Source organism: Podarcis tiliguerta, assembly GCF_965153285.1.
Source record: "Podarcis tiliguerta genome assembly, chromosome: 4".
In the NCBI taxonomy this organism is placed as follows: domain Eukaryota; kingdom Metazoa; phylum Chordata; class Lepidosauria; order Squamata; family Lacertidae; genus Podarcis; species Podarcis tiliguerta.
The window spans coordinates 31,639,232-31,656,097 of NC_139537.1; the positions used below are offsets into that span (position 1 = coordinate 31,639,232).

At 42.9% G+C, this 16,866-nt stretch overlaps 1 long non-coding RNA gene across 1 annotated transcript in view; it reads right to left on the bottom strand.

The window, feature by feature from the left end:
- Positions 1-13,770: 13,770 nt before the first annotated feature.
- LOC310676535 overlaps positions 13,771-16,866 on the bottom strand; it is a 39,716-nt gene continuing 36,620 nt past the window's right edge. The window contains exon 3 of the long non-coding RNA XR_014510592.1: positions 13,771-14,781. This is a non-coding gene — a long non-coding RNA (uncharacterized lncRNA). The remainder of the gene's footprint in view (positions 14,782-16,866) is intronic.

Below are 16,866 nucleotides of genomic sequence, written 5' to 3' on the forward strand. Positions count from 1 at the left end.
CAATTCGTACAAGAGCAATGAAAAAAAAAACATTTTCATAAAAAAATATGTTTAAAAAGCTAAGAAACTTGCTACTGTACCACCAACACAGACAGTCCACATACGCATTTCCTGTGTTGCTTGGAGCCGAAACTAGTATTCACAGCAAAGTTCTCACTGACTTGGCAAAGTTCACCATTCTGGATGGCACGCAGCTTTGCCTTCTGCAAAAATTGGTGTGAGCTTGGATTAGCCTGGTGCCACCCACTGCCAATGTTTTTTAATTGCAATCTCTCCTGCTGGGAATGTCTGGGCCTAGGTTAGCTGCGAGCTCCTTAAAATCAATATGCACCACAGAATGGGAAAACTGATTTTTCCCTGGCAGGGATGCCTCACTTTATTAAGTTAGGGTAGTCATGTTTATGCTTCCAGACAGCCCCTACATGCTTCCCGATTTTGTGATTGCTCACAGTACCGCTCTCTCTAAACCAATGTTAAGTTTTATTAAAGGTTGTGTAACTCTCTCTCAGGCTGTGGCCTCTCCTCAGCAGGGTGGCCATGGGTCCTGATTTACTGAGGACTATCCCCTATCTGAAGGAAATATCCAGTCCAAGCCCAGTTTAAAGACAAAGGAGCATAAGAAGAGAGAGATCAGGGGCCTTGAAGCTGCCCATCAACAGCACTTGAACTGAGCAAGCAATTGGGTCACCTGGTCACAATCACCTCACTACAGTGAGATGCTCTGTATTTCTATTACAGTAATTCATTCTAAATTTGCAAGTTTTATGTCCTCTTTAGGGAGGTGATGTGTTTCCTCTCGTTTTTAGCATTTAAAATAAACAACTTATATCATATAAAGTAATACATACCACACAAGTGTCTCGGAAAAACAGAGATCTCCCCTGCCCCCTCCCCCCGCAAGAGCACAGTGACCATTTTGGGTGTTGTGATATTGTGCGTTCAGGGCTTTTTCCAAGGCTGAGATCTTGTGCAGTGACCCAAACTCAGGTTTTGGGGCACCATAAGAGCATGGCCCTTTAAAAAGTGTGCCTCGGGGGCTCCATCATCTCATGCTGGTCATGTGACTTGCATGGGAGCACAGAAAGGAAGATGCATGTCCTGGTTTTGGCTTACCATGTTGGAGGCTATGGTAATATAATACATTGCAAAGCAATCAGAAGTTACAAATGTCTTCCAATAATACTGTATTTCCTGTTAAGGATACTCTATACAGCAAGTGAGGCTAGTCCCGTGCTGATTAAAAGGTCCAAGCCCAATTCTTACCCCCCCCCCCCAAAAAAACCCTATAAATCAGGGCTGGGGAATCTGTAGGTCTTCTGATGTTGGCCTACAACTCCCTTCATCCCTATTGGCCATGCTGAGTCAGGCTGATGGGAGTTGGAGTACAACAGCTTCTGGAGGGATACAGGGTCTCCCTTGGTTTAAGGAATTTAAGTGGTGGTGATGATGTGAATTGGCTTTGGATTACATGCTCCGGGACCAATTCCTTCTCTTTTATCTGTGAGAAGAATGTGTCCTGACTTGTCAAGTTTACCTGCATGTTGCCTTGGAGATATTTCTCTTGTTCCTTTCGCCACAGGAGGCTGGTGCTGCTGACATTAGGGCTCAAGGTTGACATTTTGGGACGAAATGGGGCTAAAATTTGCTGCTCCAGAATTGCCCTTCACAACTGTGGCTTTCATACTGCCTTATCATCAGCACCATCTTACTTCATAATCATCATTCAAAAGAGCATGTGGGTTCTAAAGCATCTAAAAGGAGCTGGCAAGTTGGCACAACAGTTCTATCCTACCCTGCATGTTTCCATCCCTGCCTGCTTACACTGCCACCTCTATGTGCGTCACCGGCTGCAAGGAACGTGTTTCAAAATATGATCGAAATAAGCTAGCATTTATTCAGTTTGGCATCTCCAGTCGCTCCCTCTTTTCTCTCCCCTCGCCCCTAATCCAAGCTAATGCCTTCCAGATGAGGTGCTAGCAGCTGCTAATTGCGTTTGGATCCATCCTGATTTGTGCTTCAGTCAGCAAGGCACCTCACTAATGGATCTGAGATTTGGCAGTGGTCCTGGGACCAGTGTCAAAGAAAACAGATGAGAGGGGGAAGAAAGGGGGGGGGGAGAGAAAGTTCAATAAAGGAAAACTATCGCAGCCAGAATCTGAATCCTGATAAGGTTTGTGGCTCTCCCAAGTTGTGGGATTTCAGACGGCACAACTTCATTCCTTTCTGCAGGCAGAAATCCGACACCTGCCCTGGCTGGCCCTCCACGGTTCTTTCCGATCACTTGGCAGGGAGTACATTGCTCTAAGGGAGGCTCATGTTCTAAGGCTGACAGCCATGCAGAGCTATAACACACCTGGGCTTTATGAACACTGGGCCCATGCAGGGCCTCTGCTGGCTTGAACTACTGGAGCCAAGCTGAAAAAAAGAGGCCCTTTAAGGGGGGTGGGGGTGGAAGCAGCAAACCTGGGCCTAAAGCATTTTCTTTCTCTTTCTCTTTTTTCTTTCTTTAATCAATCACTTGCATTCATCGTTCCATTTTGCATACACGGCAGCAGAAAGGAAAGCCAAGTTGGCTGGATGGAATTCTAAATCCTTGCAAGGCAGGAAACACAGTCAGACAAGACAGAGAAGCAACAGAGGAGACACACAGGCACAAGGGAAAGACGGAAAATGTGCTAGATTAGGAAGGGCAAAAACAGGAAAAGAGAGTGATAAGTGATGCAGGTACACTAGTAAATGTACACTGATACACTTTTTCAACCAAGACATACAGGTTTCCCCAGCTGGATAAATAGGACTTCACCCCAAGTGTCTCCTTTGTGGGGTTTTAGTTTTGTTTTAAATGTAATTCCTCGTTGGGTGTTGTTAAGTGTTTTTAATTAACTGTAGAGTGGATCACCTTGAGACGTTAGTTTAGAAGGTGATTAATAAACCAACAATAATATATAATATGCACTGGAGAAGAATATTTCCTACAAACACAGAAGCCAATAAGGCAACCCGCAAACATCTTATTTAAGCCAGTGTGGTGTAGTGGATAAGAGCAGTGGTCTCGTAATCTGGGGAACCGGGTTCGCGTCTCCGCTTCTCCACATGCAGCTGCTGGGTGACCTTGGGTCAGTCACACTTCTGTGAAGTCTCTCAGCCCCACTCACCTCACAGAGTGTTAGTTGTGGGGGAGGAAGGGAAAGGAGAATGTTAGCCGCTTTGAGACTCCTTCGGGTAGTGATAAAGCGGGATATCAAATCCAAACTCTTCTTCTTAATATACCATAATGTTTACTTGAGTCTGGGCAATATCTTTCTTAATCCAGATAGATGTCTGGATCATACAATGGAGTTTTGTGTAGCTACTAGGCAAGGTCCAGGTGCTTGAGGGTTCATGGATATCAGTCGCCACACGTTCTCCACCTCTAAAGTACCACATTGTACACCACCTTCAAGCTCATGGAAAGGGCCAAGATCCATGAGCTTTCCCCTGGCCTACAGTATGATAACACTGCATGTTCTTTCACCTGTACATGAAGGAAGGATCCCCAATCAAGCACATTAAAGGTAAAGGTACCCCTGCCCGTACGGGCCAGTCTTGACAGACTCTAGGGTTGTGCGCCCATCTCACTCAAGAGGCCGGGGGTCAGCGCTGTCCGGAGACACTTCTGGGTCACGTGGCCAGCGTGACGAAGCTGCTCTGGCGAGCCAGAGCTGCACACGGAAACGCCGTTTACCTTCCCGCTAGTAAGCGGTCCCTATTTATCTACTTGCACCCGGGAGTGCTTTCGAACTGCTAGGTTGGCAGGCGCTGGGACCGAACAACGCGAGCGCACCCCGCCGCGGGGATTCGAACCGTCGACCTTTCGATCGGCAAGCCCTAGGTGCTGGGGCTTTTACCCACAGCGCCACCCGCGTCCCTAATCAAGCACATTAATCCTTCCTAAATGATCATGCTTGGAATTGGAAACAAATCCTACTCAAGTAAAACTGCCCATTGGGGTCAAATGACCCAATATTTTGTTGTGTCATTTCCCTACCCCCATCCCATAATGTAAGCCCATTTGTTCCATAAAGGTGGTTTTCTAAGCACTTTATCCAGATCTTTAGTTGAACGGATATCTTCCTTCCTTCCTTCCTTCCTTCCTTCCTTCCTTCTGCATAGCACTGCATTGCTTTTCTGTTATTCTGTCATTAAGTTGCTTTGTGGTTTTATTTTATCGTTTCAATGTAAAATTTATTTGTTTTTACTTGTTACATTTTTGCAACTTGCCCTAGGGCCATTTGGTGAAGGGCGGGCTAAAAATACAAGGGCAAATAATAAACAAACGGTTCCCTGAATTATGGGAGACAACTAATTTTCTCTTGCTGCCTCTGTGTGTAGAATGCTAGAAACTTGTTGGTGGGACTGTGGCAGGTTATGTGTGCTACGGATGCACAGCAATGCAAAGAAAATTTTACGTGGAATGGAGGAAGGAAATGTTGTTGCATGCCAGAGGTGCTGTTTTCTTCATACATTCCTACCCAATCCTGCAAGGCCTCACAATGACCAAAAATATCTAGCAGGGTCCCAGAAACCTCACTGTTAAAAATGAGGTCCGCTTCCATTCCTCTGTTTTCTGGTGCTACAATTGCCTTTCCAGAAGATGGCCGCAGAAAACATCTGAATGTTTAGGGCTACTTTTCCCTCCTTTTTGCATACAACAATTACTTAACTTGCAGAAACCGTTAGGCTTCGTACTGCAGAGAGCCAGTGTGGCATAGTGGCTGGAGTATCAGACTAGTAGTCATGGAGGTAACTAGGTAAGGAATAGGAAGCAGAGAGTATGAATAAATAGACAAGTCTCCCAACGGAGGGATGTCAAAGTGGAGCTCCCTGGAGATGTTGGGACCTGTGCTTTTTATCTAGATCATAAATGATCTAGAGTTGTTATTTATTAAATTTATATACAATACTGCCCTTCATCTAAAGATCACACAGCGGTTTACTACAACAACAACAACAGAATTAAGGGTGAGCAGGGAGGTAGTCAAGTTGCTGATGGAACCAAATTGTTCAGTAAGCTAAATAAAAAAAGTGGTTGTGAAGAGCCATGAAAGGATCTTTCCAAACTAGGTGAATGGGCAGTAAAGTGGCAAGGGCAGTTCAATGAAAGCAAGTGTTAAGTAACGCATTTTGAGGCCTCATTGGGTCTAAACTGGCAGTGACTTCCCAGGAGCAACACCTTGGGGCCATAGCAGATACCTTAAGTCAGATTTTTTAAAAATACAAATGCCGCACTAGGGATCATTAGAAAAGGGACTGAAAATAAACCTGCCAATATTATATTACAATTATTCAAATCTATGGTACAACCACACTTGGAATCCTCTGTATAGTTCTGCTCATCTCGCTTCAAAAAGGATATGGTAAAGCTGTGGAAGTTTCAGAAATGGGCAGACGGATGGAGCATCTCCCAAATGAGGAAAAGTGACAACGTTTGGGTTTTTTAATATAGTTCAGAGAAATGGTGAGTAAATGAATGAGGGGTATAAAATTATGCATGCTGTGAAGAAAGTGGATAGGGGGAAGTTTTTTCTCTCACCTAACACTAGAAGTTGTGCAAATCCAATGTTTGGATGTTTCCTATGAGAAGAGGTTACATTTGGGCTTTTTCAGTTTAAAGAAACGGTAAAACGAGGGGCATGACTGAAGTGAACCAAGTGACTAGATTTTTCACCCTGTCTTGCAATACTAGATGCCAGGGTCATTGAATGAAACTGAATGTTGGAGGACAAAGGGCTGACAAAATAAAATACTAGCCAGGATGGCTATGCACCATCTCCTGAATCAGAGGCAGTATGGACCTTTATACCAGTTGCTGTGGAACAAAACAGAGAAACAAATGCAGCATTTTTAGAAATATCAAAGGTGCGACTACCTGGAATAACAACCAGGAGAAACAATGCTCCTGGTGACGATATTAGATACATTGGCAGGTGTCATTCTCCTTAGTAAATGCTAGCAACCTGCACTGCCTAAACCACAACTAGATCGCTTTGGGGAATTTAAACACACTTCTCTGCAAACTGTGAAGCCATAGGCCTCAGCTCAAGAGACAGCCTTTGCCTAGAGTGGACTGAGCCAATAGAAACTCCTCAAAACCCTGCCTGAAAAATAGTTCTTTCATCAACTTTGCAATTGTTGGCAGAGCTCATAGGGAGTTTCCACTAGACTATGATTCATTTACTGAATGAAATCTGATCCTGGCCGGTGAGAAGAGGGAGACGTAAAGACAGACAGAAACACCACAGACTTTAAGATTCAGACAGGGCCAAGGAATAGAAAAGCAGCAGCCAAGGATATGCAAAAGTGCTTCAAATGTGTAGTGTGAAGGAGGGGGGAAATTGACAAGCTGGAACGTGTGCAGAGGAGGGCAACCAAGATGATCAAGGGTCTGGAAACCCAGCCTTGTGATGAACAGTTGAAGGAGCTGAGTATGATTAGCCTGGAAAAGAGAAGACTGAGAGGAGATTTGACAGCCACCTACAAAAATGTAAAGGGCTGTCACATGGAAGATGGTAAGCTGTACCAATAGATTCAAGTTCCAAGAAAGGAGATTCCAACTAAACATCAAGAACTTTCTGATAGTAAGCACTGTTTGGGAGTGGAACAGTCTCCCTCAGGAGGTTGTGGGCTCTCCTTTTTTAAAAGCAGAGGTTGGATGGCCATGTGTCATAGATGCCTTAGTTGTGATTCCTGCACTGCAAGAGGTTGGACTAGATGACCCTCAGGGTCCCTTCCAACAGTGGCGCAGCATGGGTTGTCAGCACCCGGGGCAAGGCAAGTAATTTGCGCCCCCTAACCCGTGGATTTTAGCACTCGGGCAGAGAGCTGCGAGTGTGAGCGCCCCCCCCCCCCCGATGTTGCGCCCGGTGCGGCCGGCCCCCCCTGCACCCCCCACGCTACGCCACTGCTTTCCAACTCTACAATTCTATAATTCTGTGATCTTATGATTCTGTTCCATTCCACCTAGTATTTCCATCTGTCTCACACAACAGGTATTAAGCATCTGTGGCCACTGAGTATTCTCAGTCTTCATTGAGCTATTTTGTGGCTTTTTACACACTTAGGGCTCCCCACCTAAAGATTGTGTAAAGTATTTCTGAAAACCTTGGGGTTCCCCTGAACATGCTGATACCTCCTTCTTGTTCCACAGAAGCCCTACAGATACTGCAGATGGGTGGGTATGCAAGAATGGGTATTTTCTGTTCAATTGGCACCTGCCAGGACTATTATTACTATTATAATTATTACTAAAATCTCCTAAAAGTTAATGAGGGAGACTAACAGCTCTCACTAGGGAGGACGTTCCACAAATGGGAAACCACTACCAAGAAGGCCCTGTCATGCCTCACTGCCAACCAGGCCTCTTCTGATTATCATATGGCTCAAGGTGTTTTGATAGTGGGGAAGGCGCTCTTTTAGGTACCAGAGTCTGAAGCTATACTTGGATCTCAAGATGGCAATGAGGTGGAGAAAGTCCAAGGAATGGCCTTGTATACTTGGCTTGGTACATACTCTCACACACATACCACCAGAGATGTCGAACTGCAACATGGGGAAGCAGCTTAATTATTGCCATGTGCGCTTGTGTATCTGTTTGGGGCACTGAGGTCCAAGTACTGACTCTGTAGCAATATCCTCGTTTTGAATGGAAGTAAAGATTGATGATCTACCAAAAGCCTCAGAAGGTAATTTTTAAAAAAGAATTTACAATTTGCTGGCATAATAAAAGTTAAATAGGTTTGCAATGATTAAATTATTCTGAGTTTTGTGCGTGCACTTTTAAGGGGAGGGATGGAAGTACAGGGCGGGGAATGTTCTGAGCCAAACAGGACTATGCAAGCTGCAGCCTTTCTGCTTTCAGAGTGATCACTCAGTTATGTTGTTCTTACGGGGTTTGAACTGAGGAACATCTGCACTAAGGCTTCCTTCCCATAATTTATTTTACCTCTGAGATATCCTTCCTCCTCCTCTTCATTTTTGAGTCCTGGGGATTTGACTGTGGTGTTTGCGTAAGATTACTCCAGGTTTCTTGACAGTAAGTCCCCTTGATTTATTGTACCCCACTTCCAATAACGAAAGACTTGTGGAAAAGTCATCTACTTAAGTTGTGGGCAATGGTTTCTCTCTTTAAAACAAAAAACCGATCACACACACATTCTACTAGCTGTAACAGAGAATGCTTTATAATTTGCTCCCTTCCATTTTTGTAATTTATAATTTGCTCCCTTCCATTTTTGTAAAATAAAATTACCCCTTTAGCTATGAGGTTACACTGGTTCATGTGTTTATTGTGGAGATCTGATGTGAGCTTACACAGAACAAAAGAGAGGGGAAGGTGGGAGACTGGCAGCAGAATAGCCTACTTCACATAGTAAAATGTCAAACTGGCTCTGACTGCATGCTGTAATCCAGGGTAGACAACCTGGTACCCTCCAAATGTTCGCTGGACTACAACTCCCATCAGCTCCAACCAGCACATCCAAACTACATTGCTATGTTTTCATCTGGGGGTATTTTATTGCTTTGTTGCATTGTGTTGTAGCTTTGTTCACCATTCAACACACTGGCAGTTTCTCTGTCTAATTGTTACTACATAGTATTAGTTATTTGTAAACTGCTTAGAAACTGTCCTACGTATTAAGCAGTATATAAATACATTAAATGAATAAATGAATGAATTGATGAGCCATAAAACCCCTAACCACTCAAATTAGAACAAAAACGTAATTTATGCTAGAGGAGAGAACAGTGTGAAGCTAAAAATGGGGAAATGGCAGCTGCAAACTCCCCTGCAAATATGTTTCAGTTCAGTTCCCTTGTAGCTCAGAAGGCTGTAAATTACACTGGCAGTGTAATGTTTCTTAGTGGTGCTCCAGAGGTATATAAAAGAGCCCAGAAATTATGTGAGGCCAGTTAAGGGATAAAAGACTCCTTGTAAAGATTCGTGAAATCCTGTCCTGCTCCATAGCATCTCCCCCCACCCTGGGCACTCCCCACCCAAATAAAACAAAACTTGGCTTTTTCAGTTTGTCACTTTCTGTGCAGGTAGTATCTCTCACTACCATCCAAACAAATTAAGGAACAAAAACTTCATTCCTAGAAATGGACCCCCCAAAACATTAAATGGACCAAGAACAGGGGAAATAGTTTAGTCCCCTCTCCCTAAAACCTGCATATCCGCATATGTTAAGTTTGGATAACTTACAATGCATGTCCACTCAGAAGCAAGGCCCACTGAATTCAACTGGGCTTACTCTCAGATTTGGGAAGTATGTACAGGACTGCTGCCTACAATGCAAATTTGTACTATGCGATGAAACTTAGTAGGAACAAACAGGTGACCCTCACCAATCCCAACTATCCAAAAAGGCTATGCTGTTTAAATAGATTCCAGAAGAAAGCATTTCGAAGCAGCAGCAGTGGACAACAGCAGTAGATTGAGGCAACCACTGGAATCCACAGAGATCTGTCCACATATATCAAGATTAATGTGAGCCTTTTTGTTGCACTGTAAATTTAAGTAATAAAATTTAACCACCTCCCTTTAGACTAAGATAGGTTTTAAGCAGTAACTGAGTGTCTACCCAGATATATGGCCTGTGTACTATGCTAGTTTTAAAGAAACGCAAATGAAAAACCATACAGGAAAAGGCTTAAAGCAGGGGTACATAGAAATTCCATCATTTCCAGTAAGACGTCTTTCCTGCATAACTTGTTCCTTCAAAAACTCACACTGTATCCAAATACCAGTTTCCCTAATCAAATTAGAATGCAACCCTGTATTTATTTATTTTCCTAAAACATTTTTGACTTAGCTCTTCGGTCCAAATAAAAAGACATTCAGAACATCAGACATGATTGAAAATAACAAAATTTGCCTATGCCATGCAGGCACAGGCATAGCAAGAGAAGATCAGAAAATATTCCTCTATGCCACAGGAGCGGCAAGAATCCCAATTGCTAAAAACTGGAAAAAAGAAACAGTGCCAACAAAAAAGGAATGGCAAGACAAACTGTTAGAGTATATTGAACTGGCTAGATTATATTGTATATTGAACTGGCTAGATTAATGGCAATTAAAGATCACACTTGACAAGAAGTTCAAAAAGCATGGGGAAAATGCAGAGAATGCTTCACAAAACAGTGCCCTAAAATACATACCTGGACTTGTTTCGATTAATGTCTGCAGGAGACTTTGTGGATATTTAAGTTATAATTAGAAAAATCTTAATAAAGGACACAGTTTCTAAGAAGTAAATAAGGAGGCCAGATACAGGATAAAGGTTGTTTGTATTTGGTTGCTTGTATTGTTGTATGTTATGTTCACTGTATGTTATGTTCACATTTAATGTGTATTGGGGGTGGGGGGTTGTGTTATGTTGTAAATAAAATTCCAATAAAAATTTTAAAAACAGAAAAAAAAGAAAATAATAAAATTTATGTTATTAAGAGTGGCAGCACAACATCAGTCTTACAAAAACTGTGGGAAAGACCCACCCTAGAAAAGGCAGAAAGATCAAAAAGATCAGTACAAATAATAATTTTAAAAAATAGTATTCTGCCTTCTTGGGGAGAATGTTCCATAAGCAGAGTGTTACCTGAGTCACTATTGACTTAACTTCTGTGATTTGGAGGACTTGGAGAAGAGACTATTTTTCTTAATGAGAGATTATCTTAATAGTGAGGGTGGTTTTAACCAGTGGCGTAGCGTAGGTTGTCAGCACCCGGGGCAAGGCAAGTAATTTGCGCCCCCTAACCCGTGGATTTGCGCCCCCTAACCCGTGGATTTGCGCCCCCTAACCCTAACCCCCAGATGTTGCGCCCGGTGCGGCTGGCCCCCCCTGCACCCCCCATGCTACGCCACTGGTTTTAACACACATAGCTCCAGGGCTTTTTTTTCAGCCGGAACTCACCGGAACTCAGTTCCAGCACCTCTTAGTTGGGCGCCATTGTCATTATAAGAGAATAATGAGGGGCATTCATGGTGAGTTCCAGCACCTCCTTTTCTACAAAAATAGCACTGGATAGCTGTGTTATGATTATGATCATTATTTAGATATCTTACCCACCCTTACTTACACTTTACTAGAAGGTCCCAGGGTAGGTTACAGCAATAGAAAAATACCATTTAAAATCAGTTAAAACAGTTTACAATCCAAAGACTAGGATGCATCCTAAAAACACATATATCAGGTGTCAAATGCAGATGAAATGAAATATTTTATTTAAACAAAATGTCAACAGTTGCCACTGCTGCTGAGGGATAAGGAGTGATTGCTATTTACATACTGTAATTAATTCAAATATATGTAGATTGCACAGAGCCATTTAAAAATAAATAAATAAATAATAGTAATATCATAGCAGCTTGGATAGGGGGAAAGCAATCTGGTCATGCATATATTTCAAAATGGGCAGGTGATCACTCCAAATTCTTACCTACCGTAGTTTTGATCTTTATATTTTGCCCTTTCCAAGCCTACAAGGTAATCTCTACTAACCAATCACCCATCTGTTTACTTTTTTTCTTAGGCTCCCTCCCATTTTAAAAAAATAAAAAGGAATTGGATTTCCAAGCTTTTCTTTTACTTTTCACCCTTTCCCCGAGTCTTTGATGTTAATTGTCTGCCATGCCGGAGCACTCCTTAGCTGATTAAGTCCAAGCTTCTTCCCTGGTTTTGTTGACCCATGAATGGGGGCCTCTCCAATGCTCACTGGAGTGCACTATCATTACCCTCCTTTACCCCCCCCCCCCCATTTGACTTGATGGATTAATCCCACTGTATAAAGAAAAGTGGTATAGGAGGGGAAACTGAAGCAGCATGAATTGAAGGGGGGGGCAGAGGAAGGAGGATATCTAGCAAATGCTCGACTGCTCCTGCTTAAAATAACACCATTTATTTAGACAGGTCAAGACATGCAAAGGCATATGAGAGGCTACTACTGAAGATCAATATGGATATGATATTTATATTTGTAAGAGGCTAGAATGGATTTTTACTAAACTCAAAAAAGTTCAACCCCACCTCCCATCCCATAAAACTTAGAGATCTGGCACCTATGCTTTCGTTTCCTCTTCCTCCTTTCCTCAGTTCTTTCTACCAAACCATACTAAAATTTGTACACATAAAAGTTTTGATCTGGCTATTCTGGTCTTTGTCCAGGCTTTTTAGAGTATAGTGTGGGCTATATACTAGTGGCTACAAAAGAATGGACATTCCTTCTGGTTTATATATGGTGAGGTGACCAGATCTGTACAGGCAACAACTGATTCAAGCATGTCCAATTGACGCTTGACCGTGCATGCACACATTGCGGTAACCTGGAAGTGGCCAGAAAAAGGGGTGGAATGGAAGCAGAGGCATAATGGGGTGTAGTGGGCTTATGCGCACTCCACCATCGCAAGTGATGATCCAGAGCACAACTCCTGTGAAAACTGTGTGTTGCCTGTACACAGTTTTCTAAGAGTGGTTGCACCATAGACTTGTGCAATGGCATTCTGATATTGGCAGTTTCATTTTCAATCCATTTCCTAATGATTCCCAGTGTGGTATTTGTTTTCCACATTTGGACAAGACTTCAGTTTGCACAGGACAGTTTCTCAGCTTTAATAGCATCTTTAACTCTGCTTCTTAACCATGCAGGGTTCCTCTTGGCCCTAGTGGTACCTTTCTTCATCCAGGGTATACCTTCAAGCTGAGCTTCTAATATTGTGGTTTCAAACAGCTCCCAATGATACCCTTCATGGCCAGTAGCCACTGATGGCATTACCCTCAATGAATTTGTCTAATCCTCTTTTAAAGGCATCCAAGTTGGTGACCCATCAACTTCAGGTGAAAGCTTCGAATGGACCATCTTCCTGTAGCTTTCACTGAATCTACTGGGGAGTTAAACCTCAGAGTGTCCTTTCAAAATCCACCACTAAATAATATGGGCAAAGGGACTGAAAAGAAACCAAAGCTCAGGAAGACTTCAACCAGATTCCAAGTCCTGAAAATGCATTTTCATTTTACAGAGTTGGTTTTATTTCTTATACAGTTCCCAGTGCGGTTCAAATCAAAGCTATTGCTCCACCCAGCATACTGCTGTCTTCCCTTCTGCACCACCATATAAAGGTAATACCACAACAAGATTAGCTGGTCGCCAGTGCCCCATCTCCTTCAGCCTTATTACATAATTCCATTGGAATCCCCACTCCAATACCATTCTCAACTACAAATGACTATTATTCCTGACACAGAACCAAACCCAAGAGTCCCAGGGAACTTCCAGACTGTCTCTATTTTCAGGCAGGATTCAATCACATACCAGCAAATTCAGGTTGCACAATTTCAAGCTGATTTGGAACTCTTGGGTAGGGTTGGGGAAGAGATTTGATTCAGATCGCATTTAACGGTGAGCCTACCTAATTCACACTTGCTAAAACAATATGCAATCTGTAGCACAGTAATCCTTTGAAAGCTGCACGTCTCTGAATTCTGCAGTGCAGTTCTCCAACCAAGTAATTTGCACAAAAATGCACATACTAGGTAAAATGTGCATTAAAATGTGTCATACAAAACACATCAGAGAAAACTGCTTGCAAAAAATATATGTATCTGGGAGAGATTTCCATCAAATGCTGATGTATTTTCATGTGGAGTCAGAAAAAGTCACAAAACGAGGTGGAGAGCTAAATTTAAGAGAAACTGAAATTGACGGATTCACCCATCTCTCCTCTTGAGCAACAACCTGGTCTTTGAGCCATAAGCAAAGTGATGGAAATGCACTGGAAAGTGTGAAATAACACTGGCTTTATTTGATGTCATATAACCTCACCACAATAAATAGCTGGCATCATCTAACCTCCCTGCAAACTTGTGGAAAGAAAGTGGGATGAATTATCAATAAATAGGTTGCCTGGAAGTGCTCCCAGTGATCAGCAGATGTGCCGCTGCTAATCAGATAGAGATGCTTTGTATTTGACCACCCTCAAGTTTTAATTTCAAGAGGTGGTGCTTTTCTCATCCCTGCATGACAAGCTGCACTTGTCAAAATTCTCCCTACCACACAACCATTAAAAGTTTAAGGGGCCCCATCCTCTCTGGCATTTGGTTACCCTGCTACCAACCACATCATACAAGCATGGCAAATTTGAGTGTGGGTGGTTTTGTAGTTCTGACAGTTGCTCCATTAATACTTTCACTTACGTTGCTAAGACTGTGGTCATCAAACTACTTAACTCCAGTGACCTCTTTGGGACTATTTAAACTAAAGTGGTTTGAAGATTGCAGCTTAAATCACTTTTCCTACAGATCAGTGGTCAAACTAGTTTTCCACATTTAATTAGGTGTTTAACCTTTTCACGTATTTAGCTGCAAGCTCAAAAGAAAGAAAGAAAAAGGGATTTGGACATGCACTTCACTTGTACTGGCCTACAGTACAGTAAATTACATTTTATTTTCTAAGTAAGCCTTCAGAACAACAACATCTGCGCCTGGTAAAGGTCTCACATCCAGCAGTACACATCAAGTGGTTTGTCAGAACCCTGTATGCATTTTCTGTTTTGTACTTGTGACTCAAAATCAGCAGAGAGAAATGAGCAGTTTCTCTGAAGAGACTTCTCTCTCTTTTCTTCCCCACATTCAATGACATTCGCTCTCTTTCTGGCCCCAGGGCATTCTGTTGCTGTTGGCACTGAGTGGCCTTCTTCTCGGTCCAATTATTCAGTCAAATCTGCCAGATGTTCCAGGGCCAACTGGCTCTCTGAAGCAGAGAGAGAGAGAGAGACTCCTTCAGAGTAAGTTGGCAGACGTTATTGTGTTTCCAAACACTTGGAGAGAGAAAATTCTGGCTTTGCAGACTAACTTTAGCTGCCACTATAATGGATACTTTGCCAAGCAAACATAAAAATAACATTTTTTGTCCTTTCACAGATATGGTACACAGAATGGGCAAGGTGAGGAAAACAAAGCACAAGGGACTTGAAGTGATTTGGGTTTCTTTTCAAACTGCTGCCATGTTCTCAGCGGACTCTGCTTTGAGCCATCTTGCAAATTTTCCCTTGGCACTATGCTTATTTTCATTAACCAGTTCCAACCAGTACATTTGGAAACCGGCATAAATTGCTTTTCTCTCAATAGAAGATTACATTCCAGACTACCTGTTTCTGCTTGTCTGTCTCCTCTGACATTGTGCTTATGTGTGTGTGGCTCAATGCATGGAGATTGCTGCAAGCTCCCCAAGCTGAAGGAAGTCCAGGACCACTTTGCAGGGTCAACTTATTTGTGGATGGGTGAACACTGGAGAATTGCAGTGTCTTTTGTAGTAAGGGATATATCTAATACCATATAGGTTGGGCAGGCAGCAAACAAGCAAGCACACATGGGCAGTGCTTTCCCCAAAGCTGCATCAGTTCTGAACCAACACAAGAATCTCAGAGAGCTTGCTTCTCCCTCTCCAATCAGCCCCCACAAACTGAATCCCCGCCAGACTGGTTTTAACTCAACTCTAAAAAGTTTTAGTGGGAGAGACTAGCCATTGCTCAGTTCCTTATAATTCACTATATAGTGTCAGAGTATAGGAAAGCCTTGAGAAAGGGCCATTTTGTATAACAAAATGTTTGGTTGTGACTGAAATGTGGCAAAGGCACTGAAACAGGGTTCAAAAGATAAAGATTAAATTATTAGCTCTGGCATTCTAACTTGCCTGTTTCACGCAAGTCACCGATTCTCATCAGAATATGACCGTTCCCTATTTTCCCACTTGTCATTTTATTTCAAAACATTGTAGTCTTGGAACAAATGTCTTCACACTGATGTCTACTAAGGGTGACTAAGGAGATCAGGGTTAGAAAGTCACTGGCTATCAATGCTGAGTGAATAAGAAGCTGGCTTCCATCACTTGGCAGGATTGTAGCCAGAGGGTGGTTCAGTTGAAGACATGCACCATATAAGTGTGCAGCAGCCAACTAGTCAGCAACACCAAGCACAGGTGTGACACTGCTATGCATTGAGCGCTGTTGTCTAATTATGTGGTTGCACAGTACAATAGATGTAACAAGGCCTTCAATCTCAGATGGGGCTGAAATAACAATGCTTTTTTTAAAAAAAAGCCAAAATGATTAAAGACACACTCGAAATCATATGTATAGGCTTGAAGAGATTTTAAGTAATTTGCTTTATTCTCCAACACTAAATTTGGTTTTGCTGGACTAGGCAACAGCCTTTAATTAATACTCACTGTATTGAAACGAAAAGGACACTAAAAGGTATGTATCTGGAAGGCTTTCCTGGGTTGCAAGTTTAGTTTCAGTTTCCACCTTCCCTGCTTGCTTCTTTTTGTAAGGTGTACAGTAGATCACATCTTACAGTCAGTTGCACGGGTTGGGCATATACACAAAAATTGCATATAGATGTCATGGACTGGTTGCAGAGAAATGGTGGGAGGAGCCAGCTGGGGAACCACCAAGAAAAGGCAGCTCAGGCTCAGAGCCCGTGGAGTGGTGGCAGGACAATGAGGAGGGCGAATGTTGGGGGGGGAGGTGTTGGAAGCTGAAGAGGTAACAGGGTTTAGTGAGCAGGTAGAGGCTGTGGCAGAGAGCAGTCCAGAGGCAGAGGCTGAAGCTAAAGGAGGGATGCCAAGAGGCAAAGAAGAGTCAGGCTGGTGAAGAGTCATGGCTGTCTCCCTCTCCTGCTGCAGCAAGCTCCCCTCCGCTATCTCCCAGAACCAGAAGAGGCATGAAAAGAGGGGAGGAGAGGTTGGCTTTTTACAGACAGAGTTTCCGATTGCTTGGAAAGAAGGGAACTGGAAAGAAGGGAACTTTGATGGCTGTGAGGATGTGTGGACTTT